Here is a 13,813-nt window from a genome sequence, read left to right on the forward strand (position 1 = left end):
CTCTCTCCATCGGGATTCTCCAGGGAAGAATGCTGAATTGGGTTGCCATGCCCTCCTGCAGGACAATAAGTAGGTTATAATTGTAATTTTATATTAAAAAAAAAAGAAGTGTCAGAGGTTGCTGCTAGAACTGATGCCTTTCAATATAAAAATTATCCATTTTAAAGAACAAAAACTTGGAATAAATGACTTTTCTTGGCCACAGGAAAGCCTTAAATGAAATTGTTTTGTGTTGATATTTTCTACTATGCATTTATCTGAAGCTTACAGATGGTAAAAGCAAATTTCAAATATTTGACCAGGTGGAATTTAATGTAAAGAGCATGTACCTTATGAAATGTATGATAATTTGCTTGGTTTATACATGGGAGAGCCTCCCATGACTCCATTTCCCAGTTTATGGTAGACTCACATTTCTGTCTTTCAAAGTGCAGCCACTGCTTTTCCTTATTTGTTTCTATTTGTATTTAATTTTTAAAGGGATTATAGTTTATGATTAGGGATAATAATCACATTACGGGTGAACTGGAACTTCTCAAGTCAACTTTATAAATTGCAGTCATAATTCTTAGTTATTAGGTACTTTCAGCAATGGTTTGAACTCACACATGGTTAATTATTTTCTTTTCATTACTAAACCTGAAGATATAAGCCTAAATCAGTACAGCTCTAAAATAGCCAGATTTTACTACCATCTCCAAGACCAAGTTTCCACCAAAGCAGTTTGGGTGTTTCCAGAACAATAATGAAAAAAAGAGTATTTAGTAATTAATTGCTAATGGGATATTAATTTAAAAATTTCTTGAGCCTAAGCATATTTGAATAACTTTCAAAAAATTACCACTTGAAATGTATATATGTGTGTGTATATATATATATATATACACATTATATATGAATATAGGGTTGCAATGTCACCATTTTTCAGAGGATCTGAAATTATTTCATATTTTGTTTTTTCACTTTTTAAACTTCTACTTTTGCAACAAGATGTTTCATTCATTTATTTGTATGAAAATTTAGTTTGCATATAAGTTCAAAGATATGTTTTAGTTTTTAAAAGCAGGTTGCACCTGTGGTGGATTCATTTCGATGTATGGCAAAACCAATACAATAGTGTAAAGTTAAAAAATAAAATAAAATTAAAAAAAAAAATAAAATAAAAGCAGGTTGCAGAAAACAGATATAAAGCATTCTATTTCTGTAAAACGCGCCTTACAAAACATCTTTTATTTTTCTAAATATGTGTTTATATGGCTATTATCATTCATGAAATGGCTTGTTAGCAGTAATTGGCCATAAAATTCAGATTACTTCTGGAACAGAAAATTGTTTAAAAAAAGTCGTAAAGAGGACAATCTGTTTGTCTCTGCTGATTAAAAATTATAAGAATATATCCATATACAGTCAATGGAAAGCATTTTTAGAAAACAGGTAGTAAATAAATATCTCACCCTAATACTTTATTATTGAAAAGTCAATTTAAAAATCATAACTATATAATCAGAATCAATAGTTTTCTAAAATTTAATTCATTCATGTTACAAGTAAACATATAGAACTGCTAGAATAATCAGCTTTACAACTTTTCTTAACCATCTTTCAACCCAATTTGATTTAATGGGGGTCATTCACTAAAGTCAGTTTTATTTCAAGTTATACACAAGAATGTTTTTTATTAAATTCCAAGAAATTATTGTGCTAAAATTAGATAAATTGCATGTTACATTCATCCTGCAGTCTCAGTGCATGTCAAATGAGATCACATAATCCTTTGGGATAACTGAATTGGCTATAAAATCCTGACTCTGAAAGTTCACATCAGTTCAGAGTCAATTATCCATTCTTTCCCATGACGAGAACTCTTTTTGAATAATATATAGTTCATTGTTAATTGTGAAAAATTGCTTTCTGAAATATTTTTATTACTCATTGGCTTATTATTGAATAGGGTCTAAAATTTAAAATATAATATATTTGTCAATTGATGATAATATAGTTTCTTAAAAAAGAATATGATATTTTATCAAAACAAAAATTATTTTATTCTGTTTAAATATTTGTAGGGACAGAAAGAAGAAATATATATTCTGTAATATAGATTTGCCTTTGTGCTCTATAGTCTAGTCATTTATGTACATGTTTTCTTTTTTAACTACTGTAAGCTTTAAATAAAATCTTCTAGGTATTGTTAGTATACTGACTATATTAAAAAAAAATATGATACAGTCATGATTGAAAACCTGATAAAGAAATCATATGATTATGCACAAGGAAGAAAACATGCTAAAGAATATTTTTTAGTTGAACAAGTCAACCTTCAAAATAATGTTTCCCTTTAATAATGAAAAAGCTAAACAAAAGCAGTGAAATTCCAGGGGAAAAATAAACAAACAAAAAAAACACATCTGAATTAGATGACTTTGGTAATCTTCTGCTGAGTCATCCTTCTCACTTTGTTACATTTGAATCACATGGAGAGGGGTTTGTTGATTAATACAGATGCAAAAATGAATGGTGAAAAATATAAAATTGAAAATTTATTTAAATTGCAGAACTTCCAAAGAATAAAAACTGTCACATAACGGTATGAGGTTCTCTATTATTAGTAACTGAACCTCTTGTTATTGGAAGTACACAGTCTGAAGCTCTTTGAAAAGGATGAGTAAAGTTGAGGAGAGATTTCTTACATCAAGCAGATGTTTGTCATAGTTGACCTCAAACAACCCTCTAACATGAAGGACATTGTGTCTGGGTACAGTTGGGGAATTTCTACCATCAAGAAGATGGTATATGGTTATATGGACAATTAATTTTGGGGGTACAGTTAATTTATGGCAATGGAACCAAGAACATATAATGGAGAAAGGACTGTCTCTTCAGTTAATGGTGTTGGGAAAACTGGACAGCCATCATGCAAAATAATAAAATTGGACCACTGTCTTACATTGCATGGAAATATCAACTCAAAATGGATTAAAGAATGTAGGACTTGAAGCTGTAAAATTCACAGAAGGAAAAATAAGGAAGTAAGCTCCTTGACATTTGAAAGCTGATCTTGAATCTTGGATAGAATAGGAGGTAGCCTAAGAAAAAAGCTTTGGGTGATATCAGTTTGAATATAGAGGGACAGTGAAAAGATCAGTTTGGATGAGATAAAAGATTTTTATAAGAGAAAATGGAAGATAGATTAATATTAATCTTTATTTAATTCTATTGTGAAAAATATTAAATGCTCAAGTTAAGGAGTGTTATCTGGAGTCATTGAAGATTTCAGAACAGTACTTTGGCATTCTCTACCTGAGGTAAAGCTATCTGGGAAACCAAATCATGTCTAGAAGGTGCTTTGGAAGGCTGTCAATGTGTCTTTAATTTGGGATTGGGACATCTAGCCTAAGTTATCTTGTCAAGACCTCTTCAATCCTTGGTTGGAGTCATGTAGAAACACACTGTACACGTGGTATTCCATTTAAGGAATTACTACATATCACATGTGCTGAAAATCCACCTTAATTGTTTTTCCATTTGTACCCTCCTTCAAAGCACCTAGTAAATCACCTTTTACAATCCAAGAAAAACAATGTTCATATATCTCTTCAAGCGCTGCACCCTTACAAAGACAAACTGTAGGTGATACTCTCTCTTCCTTAGCTGAGGACACTAAAACACTGAGATTGAATGGAGCATTTAGTGTTCTGATAACATGAAGGAAAAAAATTCTGAGCACCTGTATTTGAATGGAGCTGAACAAAACCAGCTCATATTGCAGTCACTCACCACAGGATGTCACACAACATGACCCTTATTCTAATTACTGAATGCTCAACACTTGTTCTTATGGTTGAATGTGTATAAAAACCACCAAGAGAGTTTCTTTAAACATTTATATTCTCATCCCACATTCAGGAGTTTTGATTCAGGAGGTTGGCCAGAGGCCTCAGATTACTGCAATCCATTTTGCCTATGCAATGGATTTGGGGGAGAAAAACAATATTTAGTATATCCTAAATAAAGTACTAATTACTTTAAATTTTCTATTATTTGTTCTGGAATCCACTATATCTGAGTCTGGATTATGTTCAATAATTCAGCAAATAAATGACCAGATTAAGAAAAGATTACTGTATGTATGTACGTATGTGTGTATATATATATATATATATATATATATATATATATGGCAAGGTTAAGGGAAAAAAACAAATCCTTTGAAATAATTCAAGTTGCATTTTGTAAAATATGTCTTATTTTAAATTAACAACATCCTACCTTCCTGGCATTTCCATGGTAAATTCTAGCTTAAAATTTTGACTTCAAGAAACTGACAGAAAAACCAAGAGCCCAAAGCCAAGTGCAGATTCATGAATGCTGAAATAAGAGATGTAAGTACATTTAATCAAAAAATCTTTCAAAACCATTATTATAAAAGTCATTCTTACCTTTGCTCAGAGATTTGGAATATCATCTGCTGCAGGGCCCAACTGTAATGTGTGCATGGTGTCAGGGAAATATTTTTTTTTTTAATTCTCTATCCTTCACCATTATTTATTAGGCATCATCTCATGAAAAAATATGCATCCCCAGTTTAATATTAGCAAATCTATCTCGATCATCCAAGAACAGAGTAAAGCTTATTCAAAGGAAGTTGCATTCAGTTCAGTTTAGTTCAGTTCAGTCGCTCAGTCGTGTCCTTTGCAACCGCATGAATTGCAGCACGCCAGGCCTCCCTGTCCATCACCATATCCTGGAGTTCACTCAAACTCACGTCCATTGAGTCAGTGATTCCATCCAGCCATCTCATCCTCTGTTGTCCCCTTCTCCTCCTGCCCCCAAACCCTCCCAGCATCAGAGTCTTTTCCAATGAGTCAACCCTTCGCATGAGGTAGCCAAAGTACTGGAGCTTCAGCTTTAGCTCCATTCCTTCCAAAGAAATCCCAGGGCTGATCTCCCTTAGAATGGACTGGTTGGATATCCTTATAGTCCAAGGGACTATCAGGAGTCTTCTCCAACACCACAGTTCAAAAGCATCAATTCTTCATCGCTCAGCTATCTTCACAGTCCAACTCTCACATCCATACATGACCACTGGAAAAACCATAGCCTTGACTAGACAGACTTTGTTGGCAAAGTAATGTCTCTGCTTTTGAATGTGCTATCTAGGTTGGTCATAACTTTCCTTCCAAGGAGTAAGAGTCTTTTAATTTCATGGCTGCAGTCACCATCCACAGTGATTTTGGAGCCCCCAAAAATAAAGTCTGACGCTGTTTCCACTGTTTCCCCATCTATTTCCCATGAAGTGATGGGACCAGATTCCATCATCTTCATTTTCTGAATGTTGAGCTTTAACCCAACTTTTTCATTCTCTTCATTCACCTTCATCAAGAGGCTTTTTAGTTCCTTTTCACTTTCTGCCATAAGGGTGGTGTCATCTGCATATCTGAGGTTATTGATATTTCTCCCAGCAACCTTGATTCCAGCTTGTGCTTCTTCCAGCCCAGCGTTTCTCATGATGTACTCTGCATATAATTTAAATAAGCAGGCATTATCTGTATTTAAAGATAACTTCACAGTAATGTATATCCAAAATAATTGTTTCAAAAAATATTTTATTAGTTGCATCTCTCCATGTTTATCTCTTGCTTTTGCATATAGTTTAATGAACTAGAAGAGAAAACTAATCACATAAAGGAGTTTGGGTATGCTTTTAAAAAATGATTCACTTACAAAACTCTGATCTTTCCAGCAGATTTTTCACAAGTCTTAAGAGGCTCAGACAGGCCAAAATCACACCACTGTAGTAGATTGGAAAGCTCAGAAAAGCAGGCATGAGAATGCGGACAAACAAAGCCTAGAGATGGGTAAAAACTACTAAAAGAAAGTATTGTTGTTTAGTTGCGAAGTTGTGTCAGACTCTTGTGATCTGATGGACTGTAGCATGCCAGGATCCTCTGTCTGTGGGATCTCCTGGCAAGAATACTGGAGTGGGTTGCCATTTCCTTCTCCAAAACAAGTTTTACATATGTATATTTTCTTTATAGCTATGCTGCTGCTAAGTCACTTCAGTCGTGTCCGACTCTGTGCGACCCCATAGACGGCAGCCCATCAGGCTTCCCTGTCCCTGGGATTCTCCAGGCAAGAACACTGGAGTGGGATGCCATTTCTTTCTCCAATGCATGAAAGTGAAAAGTGAAAGTGAAGTTGCTTAGTCGTGTCCGACTCTAGCGACCCCATGGACTGCAGCCTACCAGGCTCCTCCATCCATGGGATTTTCTAGGCAAAAATACTGGAGTGGGGTGCCATTGCCTTCTCTGCTTTATAGCTATATCTACATGTATATATCAAGTTAGACTTGCATATATCCATCAATCTATTTTTCTGTGCATATAGATAGACATCAATATGTGTCATTTATACACATATGAGTTTTATGTGATAAAAAGTCATATTTTTGGATTTGACAATAAACTTGAATTTATGCAAAAACAGCCCTTATTTTTGTAGAAATCTTTACAAATGCTTGATAAGTATTTGGGGGAAAAAAAGCTATTTTTAGATGGATCAGTTCAAATTGAATTTGGAACAATTATTCATGAATTAATTCAAGAAGAGTTACTTATTCTAAAGTCTAGAGATGCATTTTTGGTATATAATTCAAAAAGAGTATGTGAACTATTCCATAGTAATAAAACACTTTTTTTTTTAATTTAAATTTTATTTTATTTTTAAACTTTACATAATTGTATTAGTTTTGCCAAATATCTTTTTAAATAAATTATAACCACAAATTATTAAAGAGAATTTCTTACCAGTTCTATAATTTTGTGCACTGATGATCATGTGCAAATGTACTTAATTATCAGCATGTGTGTTAAATTTACATATCATTGTATGTTTCCCAATTGTTAATTTGCCATGGGACTGTTCAAATTAGTTAAGCTCTGTAAAAAATAACCAAAAAGATGAACCTTATTATAGCTGATCTAAGGGAAATTTGTTTGAGCCAGTCACAAAGATTTTAGTGTAACTGCATGAATTCTAAATATTTTTTAGATATTGCTACTGTCCCTGGGGATATATTTAAGTGTGGTTAAATGTTTAAAATGCTGATGAATAATTTTCTTGATCGACCCTCTGCTTCTATGAACACATCCATTTTAATTATCTATTTCTTAAAAGAGATATCAAAGAAACATAGAGGTCCAAATTTCTAATATACTATATAATATATAGTTTTATTTGCCAATCATGGAGTTTTTGCTAGAGCACTACCAAGCCTATTTGAATTCATTAGTGTCTTTCAATGAATCAGATACTGATGAAATTCAGTTTAAACTATTCTTGCTTAACACTCTTAAATATTTATTTCTTGTCTATATTTATAGATTTATTCCTATAGATAGACTTTTCATTTGAAGATAGTTGGGTATCTTATATTTAGTGCCAGGTGGCACTAGAGGTAAAGAACCTGCCGGCCAATGCAGGAGATGTAAGAGGTGGGGGTTCAATCCCTGGATCAGGAAGATCCCCTGGAGGAGGGGATGGCAACCCACTCCAGTATTCTTGCCTGAAGAATCCCATAGACAGAGCAGTCTGACCGATTCCATCCATAGGGTTGCAAATTGTCAGACACGACTGAAGCAGCTTAGCACACATATTCGCACTGAATAGTGCAGCAGTTCACAAGACCACTCTCACTTCTGACATAAAGTTCAAGTTCAGAGGTTCCCAGACTATCCTCAAGTTTGATAGCTTTCTAAAAACTGTCACTGAATTCTGCAAAGCTCTTGTGGTGATGATGTATTACAGTGAAAGGATACTGATTAAGGGCAGGGTCCAGGAAAGTTCTAAGTATGAGCTTCTAGTTCATGGACACTCCCAGTGCATCCATGCAAACTGTCTTGCTTCTCCCCACAATGATATGTAGTTATAAGTATGGAGCACTGCCAACCAGGGAAGATCACCTGAGTTTTGAGTCCAAAGTTTTTATTGATAGTCACAAAAATGTGCTAGACAACCTGCATGACAAACTTTAGTTTCCAGTTCTTCCAGAACCAAGGTTGACACTACAAGGTCCAAGTAAGTAAGTGTTAGTCCCTCAGTCATGCTCGGCTCTTTGCAATCCCATGGAGTGCCGCCACAAGGTCCAAAGCCCTGCCTTAATCACATGAGTAGCATTGAGCATTCAGTTTGCCCCCAAACTCTATGGTAAACAAACACAATCACCAGATTAAACAGTCTGCTGTCTTAGAAGTCACATCCTAGGAGCTGAGGGGGGAAAGCTAGATCTCTCCTTGGCAAAATGAACACTTGACAGAATCTTAAACTTACAGAATCACATATTTCTATGGCTATATAACATGGAGAACAATATAAAAAATTACATTTTTATTAAAACCAAGAGCATCATTGTTTTTCCTTAGCAGTGCTAAATAAGAAAATTGGTAGATAATATCACCATTATCATTAACTCTCCTTCAGTTTCTACATAAAGTAGATAATGATAAGGAAAATAAATGAACTAGTACACATTAAATTTTTATGTCTCATCACATGAAATTTGACCCTGATCCCCTGGCATATAGAGAAAATGACATAAAGAAGAGCCAAATGAGAAAATACAACTTTAATTTTAAAATTCTGCTGTAAGAATTAGGAGATTGGAAGTCTTATACTGGCTTTGTGACTAATTTGTTATATGATTTGGGCAAATAGCTTAACCTTTCTAGAACTCAATTTGCTCCTCTGTAATTAGTAAGTAGATTGAAATAGATTGATTTTAAATCCCTTCATTACCTTCAAAATTCCACATATTTATACTTCTCATAAAAGAGTAAGAGGTCTATATAAGATGTAACCTAACACAAAGATAAAGTCATTAAAAGCAGCCCTCTTTATGTAAAAAGGACGCACAGAAATACCAGTTATTTGAGTCATTTTAATATGCTCATCAAGATTGTTGAACTAGTTTTAACTAAAAATTCTCCCTGTTATGCCCTAGAGAAATACATTGAAACATGCATATTTGAGACAAATTCTAAGAAAATCCAATCAGATAATAAAGAAATATATTTAAACATTCAGAATTAAAATATAGCCCTTTACTTGTTATGTTTGAAGGTTGTTGATTTTGCCTTATTTTTTAGCTTATTTTTATGATTTTCAACTTCTTTTACAGCTAAAGTCAAGAAACTAAACATAGTAGAAGCATACCCATTCTTTTCTTATTCAAATGAACTTTTCCCAATTTAAATATCTCCTAAAATATCAATCATAAGATTAACAACATTGAAAGGTAAATGAAATGAATAACAAATACTAGTTCTCCATTTTTTACGTGTTTTATGTTCTGTCTACAATAACTTTTTTTTTCCTTGAAATGGCATATTTACACTGGTAGAATTTCTCAAGTAAAATATTTATTTCTGCTAAGAAAATGTTTTCTTTGAGTATTTCCTAATAGCCATAATGTTAAGTTTCAGTAGCAAACATTTGTTCTTCTAAAAAAGTGTTTCCAAAACGGACTATTACTTTCAAGGGTTTTGGCAACTGTGTAGGATGGGCAATAGGCTTAGCCAACTGTTTTTCCATCTGCTACTCCAGCTTCCCTGCAATTTTTTCCCAATTAGCCAGGAACACTTTAGTGGCTTCCTGGAAAAAAGGCATATTTAAACATTTGTCCCACTAAAGTAAGTCAAATATTTATAACAATCCACGTGTAGTACAACCTTACAAAAAATATTACCCATTACTTGAATGATTTTGAAGTTAGTGAACTTTCCATAACAATTTCCTTTTCAAGTGAATATATAGCCTTAAAAATAATCTATTATAGCAATAATTAAAGAGATTCATTCTATGTATAGCTAATATTAAAATAGAAATATAGAATTTCAAAGTTAAAAACCTGGTGACTGAATTTTCTAATGAAAATCTAAAGTGGTTTGTATTTACTAGCAAAATTAATTTATATATTCCCAAATATAAATATTTACCCATTCAAAATTAAAAGATAGAACATAAAAGCAGCAAGTTATTTCTAAGATTGCTTCATTTTCAACCATTTATATTTCATAAATATAGGGTAAATTAGGGTAAAACAAAATTATAAATTATTCCTGAAAAATATTATTTTATGTCCATTTTTTTTTACATAGTTTTATTTGGATGTCTGATTTGACTAGATTTATGTGCTTTTTTTTTTTTTTTGCTTCCCTGGTGGCTCAGATGGTAAAGCCTCTGCCTGTAATTCAGAAGACCCTGGCTTGATCCCTGGCTTGTGAAGATCCCCTGGAGAATAAAACGGCAACCCACTCCAGTATTCCTGCCTGGAAAATCTCATGGACAGAGATCAGTGGGTTACAGTCCATGGGGTTGCAAAGAGTCAGACACAACTGAACACTCCACTAAGTACAAATTAATAGAAAATTATTTTAACAAATTTATTCAATTAATGAAGACAATAATTATATAAATAAGAGTTGAGACAAGGATGCTAAAGTACATTAATTTGTATGACCATCATAGAACGTGGATGGCAAGTGGTGAGTGGAATCAGATTTATTTTCCTGGTCTTTTAAAATATACCTAGTAAAACAATTTTGGCTATTGACCTTTTCTGAAGCATGTTGACAATTCTAGTCTCCTTCTAATCCTCTATCAGATTGCCCACTCTCACTGGCTTCATACTTGCTTATCACAAATCCATTCTGACCTTCTTTTTTATCTAATCTCTCCTCTCTGACTTAACTAAAATCAAAGCTCACTATAGAAACTCCAAACCTTAACTTGGTGTGATCTCTTAATTTTAAATTGGTTAAGTTACCTGAGTATTTAAAAAAGAGACATTTTTTTTTCTTTTTTGTTCCTTTTATCCATCTATCTGTCTATCTATCCACTTACCATGCTGGTATATAATCACTATATGGAAGGATTGGTAGTATAAATGTTTTACATATATTTATTTTAGATGGATTATATTAATATATTGACATGAAGGAAATGCCATATCCTTGCTCAAAACAATGAAATAAATATTCTCTCATTGGGATTTTAAGGATTCAATTAATTGCAATCCCATGGATTGTAGCTCACCATTCTCCTCTGTCCATGGAGTTTTCCAGGCAAGAGTTGGTAGCCATTCTGGAGCCATACTGGAGTTGGTGGCCATTCCCTTCTCCAGCGTATCTTCCCTAACCAAGGAACTGAACCCTAGTTTCCTGCATTTCAGGAAAATTATTTACCATCTGAGACTCTTGCTCATTTGGATTCAGAATCTACTGAGAAATAAAAGAACAAAACACCAGTGAATGGACCACAAAACATCATCACAATTGCTAATAAATCTAGGTTAGACCAGAACATGATTAGCATAGACTAACTGAGTGACTGAACTGAACTGAACTGAACTCCTAGGGTAACTCCTGTCTACACCCTACATTCAGTTAAAACCTGGAATAGAAAACTGAGGACAAGTTCCAAGGCAAGAATACTAGAGTGGGTTGCCATTTCTTTCTCCAAGGGGTCTTCCTGACCCAAGAATTGAATCTGTGTCTTCTGCATTGGTCGGAGAAGGCGATGGCACCCCACTCCAGTACTCTTGCCTGGAAAATCCCGTGGACTGAGGAGCCTGGTAGGCTGCAGTCCATGGGGTCGCTGAGAGTCGGACACGACTGAGCGACTTACCTTTCACTTTCATCCATTGGAGAAGGAAATGGCAACCCACTCCAGTTTTCTTGCCTGGAGAATCCCAGGGACAGGGGAGCCTGGTGGGCTGCCGTCCATGGGGTCACACAGAGTTGGACACGACTGAAGTGACTTAGCAGCAGCAGCAGCAGTTTCTGCATTGGTAGGCAGGTTCTTTACCACTGAGCCACAAGGCAAGTCCTTTTAAAGATAAGCTCCATCCAACTTATAAAAGAAACAAACTATATTAATTTACTAATCAGAGGATTTGAGGAGGAGTAACAAGGTATAAAAGATGCCAGAATTTAAAGTAAATTCCTCTTTGTAAATGAGCTCTGGGAAAAACACATTCCTAGACTTTCTTCCTTTATTTCCCTAAACTGTACCTTTAAATCTAGAATCAGTCATGAATGTGGCTATCTGCCTCACAGTTGAAGAGGTCATTCATGAGTATAGCCCTGCTCTCATATTCATAAATAGCTCCTTTGAGCTTTGACCTGGAACTGCTAATAAAGAAATACTAGTGAATACTTATCCCCAAAGCTCTGAAATGGATCAGAAGAGTGCATAAATAAATTTGATAAATAAAATTGATTCAAGAACATCTTTTTCAAGCCATAATATTTTTAGTATCTTTTGTGTAAATAAAGTGTCCTAAGTTTGCAACCCAACACACTGGACATTTGCAAATCCCAGATATAGTAAGAATTCATGTTTACTTGTGTTTGGTCCTTGATACTGATGTCCCAGAACCCCTTTTCTAAATGACTGCAGATTTCATTGCTGCTATTTTAATGGTTATTAGCTTAGGAAAGATAAACCAAGTGATAAAATTGTCCAGGATACTGATGACATCTTGCTTATGTCCACTTCACTGGAGGAGGATAGATTAGTCAAAACATTAAAGTAGGCTGCACAAATTGGGAACTTTGCCTATGAATTTATTTCTGTAATCAAACACTCTTGAAGACATACTGGCCAAAACCCATTTGCTTTATCTAGTGCAAAATTTCCTCCCAAAAATGCCACTGAAGTAATTCCTGAGCAGATGTGCTGAGTTAGATCCCCTTCTACCAGGCTTCCCTGGTAGCTAAGTCAGTAAAGAATCTGCCTGCAGTGCAGGAGACCTGCATTCAATCCCTGGTTGGGAAGATCCCCTGGAGAATAAAATGGCGACCCACTCCAGTATTCTTGCCTAGAAAAATGAACAGAGAAGCCTGGTGGGCTACAGTCCATAGGGTCTCAATAGTCAGACACAACTTAGCAACTAAACCAAAACTACCATGTAGATGATTGATATTTTCACAATGAAGAGATTATAAACTGCCATTTCTTATTCTCATTTTTCCTAATCAGTTTTAAAGCCTCTAATCTCTTTATTAGAGTCATTTACATCACATTAAAAGCAGAAAATAAACTGGAAAAGCTCATAACTTTATAAGCTGGACCATGCCAATAATATGTTCTTCAAACAAGCCCTTGATATCATTAAGGTATGGTCAGTTCAATTTCCTGAGGCCCCTAAAATTTTAGTAACTTCATTCTCTCTGTAAATGTATACAAGGTTTTTATTCCTTCTCCTGCCCCACCTCCTTCTTCTTCTCCTCCTCCTCCTTCCCCTGATCATCCTCCCCATTCCCTCCTCCTACTTCTCCTCATCCCCTCTTCCTCTCCCTCCCCCTACTTCTTTTCCTTTTCTTTGTTCCTCTGTTCTATATCTTTGTTTTTCCAAATCTTGAGCATTAAACTGTTCTCTTTTTGTCTCTGCATAGGGATTAATGCATTTGTTTATCAAGTCCTCCAAGTAAATTTGTAGTTTTTCTAAAGTCAGGAACAAGACAAGGGTGCCCACTTTCACCATTACTATTCAACATAGTTTTGGAAGATTTGGCCACAGCAATCAGAGCAGAAAAAGAAATAAAAGGAATCCAAATTGGAAAAGAAGAAGTAAAACTCTAGCTATTTGCAGATGACATGATCCTCTACATAGAAAACCCTAAAGACTCCACCAGAAAATTACTAGAACTAATCGATGATTATAGTAAAGTTGCAGGATATAAAATCAACACACAGAAATCCCTTGCATTCCTATACACTAATAATGAGAAAACAAAGAGAAATTAAGGAAACA

General features: G+C 34.5%; 1 long non-coding RNA gene across 1 annotated transcript; it reads left to right on the forward strand.

Moving 5' to 3' along the window:
* Nucleotides 1-4,360: 4,360 nt before the first annotated feature.
* Nucleotides 4,361-13,605, forward strand: LOC129624612 (uncharacterized). The gene is made up of 3 exons (XR_008701064.1): nucleotides 4,361-4,382; nucleotides 10,225-10,541; nucleotides 13,455-13,605. It is a non-coding gene; the product is annotated as an uncharacterized LOC129624612 (long non-coding RNA).
* The last annotated feature ends 208 nt before the right edge of the window (nucleotides 13,606-13,813 follow it).

Source organism: Bubalus kerabau, chromosome 12 (genome assembly GCF_029407905.1).
Source record: "Bubalus kerabau isolate K-KA32 ecotype Philippines breed swamp buffalo chromosome 12, PCC_UOA_SB_1v2, whole genome shotgun sequence".
NCBI lineage: Eukaryota > Metazoa > Chordata > Mammalia > Artiodactyla > Bovidae > Bubalus > Bubalus kerabau.